This window comes from Oncorhynchus keta, chromosome 28, assembly GCF_023373465.1.
Source record: "Oncorhynchus keta strain PuntledgeMale-10-30-2019 chromosome 28, Oket_V2, whole genome shotgun sequence".
NCBI lineage: Eukaryota > Metazoa > Chordata > Actinopteri > Salmoniformes > Salmonidae > Oncorhynchus > Oncorhynchus keta.
The window spans coordinates 78,841,031-78,844,419 of NC_068448.1; positions in this window are offsets into that span (position 1 = coordinate 78,841,031).

Genomic DNA, 3,389 nt, shown 5'->3' on the forward strand with positions numbered 1-3,389 from the left:
GCAGGTAGCCTAGTGGTTAGAGTGTAGAGCTGGCAGGTAGCCTAGTGGTTATGGTGTAGAGGTGGCAGATATCCTAGTGGTTAGAGTGTAGAGCTGGCAGGTAGCCTGAGTGGTTAGAGTGTGCAGGCTGGCAGGTAGCCTAGTGGTTAGAGTGTAGAGGTGGCAGATATCCTAGTGGTTAGAGTGTAGAGCTGGCAGGTAGCCTAGTGGTTAGAGTGTAGAGGTGGTAGGGTAGCCTAGTGGTTAGAGTGTAGAGGTGGTAGGGTAGCCTAGTGGTTAGAGTGAAGAGGTGGTAGGGTAGCCTAGTGGTTAGAGATTAGAGGAGGCAGGTAGCCTAGTGGTTAGAGTGTAGAGCTGGCAGGTAGCCTAGTGGTTAGAGTGGCAGAGGTGGTAGGGTAGCCTAGTGGTTAGAGTGTAGAGGTGGTAGGGTAGCCTAGTGGTTAGAGTGTAGAGGTGGTAGGGTAGCCTAGTGGTTCGAGTGTAGAGGTGGTAGGGTAGCCTAGTGGTTAGAGTGTAGAGGCGGCAGATATCCTAGTGGTTAGAGTGTAGAGGTGTCAGGTAGCCTAGTGGTTAGAGTGTAGAGCTGGCAGGTAGCCTAGTGGTTCGAGTGTAGAGGTGGCAGGTAGCCTAGTGGTTAGAGTGTAGAGGAGGCAGGTAGACCAGTGGTTATAGTGTAGAGGTGGTAGGGTAGCCTAGTGGTTAGAGTGTAGAGGTGGTAGGGTAGCCTAGTGGTTAGAGTGTAGAGTTGGCAGGTCGCCTAGTGGTTTGAGTGTAGAGGTGGCAGGTAGCCTAGTGGTTAGAGTGTAGAGGAGGCAGGTAGACCAGTGGTTATAGTGTAGAGGTGGTAGGGTAGCCTAGTGGTTAGAGTGTAGAGTTGGCAGGTCGCCTAGTGGTTTGAGTGTAGAGGTGGCAGGTAGCCTAGTGGTTAGAGTGTAGAGGAGGCAGGTAGACCAGTGGTTATAGTGTAGAGGTGGTAGGGTAGCCTAGTGGTTAGAGTGTAGAGCTGGCAGGTCGCCTAGTGGTTAGAGTGTAGAGCTGGCAGGTCGCCTAGTGGTTCGAGTGTTGGACTCGTAACCGAAAGGTTGCAAGATCAAATCCCCAAGCCGTTAAGGTAAAACTCTGTTGTTCTGCACCAGAACACAGCAGTTAACCAACTTTTCCTAGGCCATCATTGAAAATAAGAATTTGTTCTTAAACTGACTTGCCCAAGTTAAGTAAAATTGAAACAAAAAATATATATTGAATGTTCCAAAACTGGAAGGGTGTTCTCAATATTCAAAAACCTGAAAATATTTGCATTGATTATGAATTAAAACCTCAGGCCCTACTAGTCAACCAAAGCTTGTTTGATGATCAAATAATGAAGAATAAAACGTAGATAATTTCAATAGAAGAGAATACAGCTATCTCCTAGTGACAATCTGAGGGAGCAGAGCAGATATGGTCGTCAAGAGAAAGCATTAACTAAACCATCCATCCAAACATTACTTTTACACTATTTCACTCAAAAGACAAATTGTTTGATAATGACAAGTTGTCACCACTCTAAGCGATTCTGACAGCCCAGAGAGATAATATCCCAGTCCCCTGAGGGAAATTAGTAGAAAGTTCAAGTGCTTTCAAGTGGTGAATGAAAGTTAGAGCCAAGATAGAATGCCACATAAACAAACACCATTTGGGACGTTCGCTAAATGACACCCTATTCCCTACATAGTGCACTACTTTAGACTGGGACCCTGAAGAGTAATAAACATAAATACTGTTGCATATCCCCCCCCACATTTTGTTCCTATGAGGGAAGACAAAACGTATCAACGTACAGTATTAACTGTAGAGGCCTTTTAGCAGAAAAGCTTGAGCTAAATCAATATACTTAATAACGTTCTGAAACATTTCTAATGTTGATATGTTTCTAATGTTGATATGTTTCTAATGTTGATATGTTTCTAATGTTGATATGTTTCTAATGTTGATACGTTTCTAATGTTGATATGTTTCTAATGTTGAATTGTTCGCAATGTGCATTACTGGTCTCCCCTGCTCTCCCCCTCCCCTCCCCCAGACACATTACTGGTCTCCCCTGCTCTCCCCCTCCCACAGACACATTACTGGTCTCCCTGCTCTCCCCCTCCCCCTCCCCCAGACACATTACTGGTCTCCCCTGCTCTCCCCCCTCCCCCTCCCACAGACACATTACTGGTCTCCCCTGCTCTCCCCCCTCATCCCCTCTCCCCCTCCCACAGACACATTACTGGTCTCCCCTGCTCTCCCCCCTCAACCCCTCTCCCCCTCCCACAGACACATTACTGGTCTCCTCCCACAGACACATTACTGGTCTCCCCCCCCTCCCTCAGACACATTACTGGTCTCCCCACCCCCACCCCTCCCACAGACATTACTCGTCTCCCCCTGCCCCCCACAGACACATTACTGGTCTCCCCTGCTCCCCCTCCCACAGACACATTACTGGTCTCCCCCTCCCACAGACACATTACTGGTCTCCCCCTCCCACAGACACATTACTGGTCTCCCCCCTCCCAGAGACACATTACTGGTCTCCACCATCTGCCACCTCACACAGACACATTACTGGTCTCCCCCTCCCACACAGACACATTACTGGTCTCCCCTGCTCTGCCACCTCACACAGACACATTACTGGTCTCCCCCCCTCACACAGACACATTACTGGTCTCTCTACCCCTCACAGACACATTTACTTTGCAGTTATACCCACTGCTCTGCCACCTCACACAGACACATTACTGGTCTCCCCCCTCCCACAGACACATTACTGGTCTCCCCCCTCCCACAGACACATTACTCGTCTCCCCCCTCCCACAGACATTACTGGTCCCCCCCTCACAGACACATTACTCGTCTCCCTGCTCTCCCCCTCCCACAGACACATTACTGGTCTCCCCCTCCCACAGACACATTACTGGTCTCCCCTGCTCTCCCCCCTCCCACAGACACATTACTGGTCTCCCCTGATCCGACAAAAGCCAAACAAGCACACTTCAGAGACCTATTACTCAGAATAAAACAGAACGAGACATCACTACTGCCTTCAATGAGTATAACACAGGTTATAATGAACACTGGGAACATACAGTCACCGCGTCCCAAATATAACCATATTCCCTATTATGTGCACTACTTTAGACCAGAGTCAGTGGGTTTAAAAATCGATGGAGAAAATAAATGGACGGAGAGACTAAATGAGTGGAAGATGTTCGAGATGTTGATGAAGCTGGATCTATATCCTCTTTCTTTCTTTCTCGTTGATTGGCTGCATAATAATTTGCTAGCCCTGGTGTCCACATGAGACCTTTGTTGTTGACCTACTGTTGTTGATGACCTACTGTTGTTGATGACCTACTGCTGTT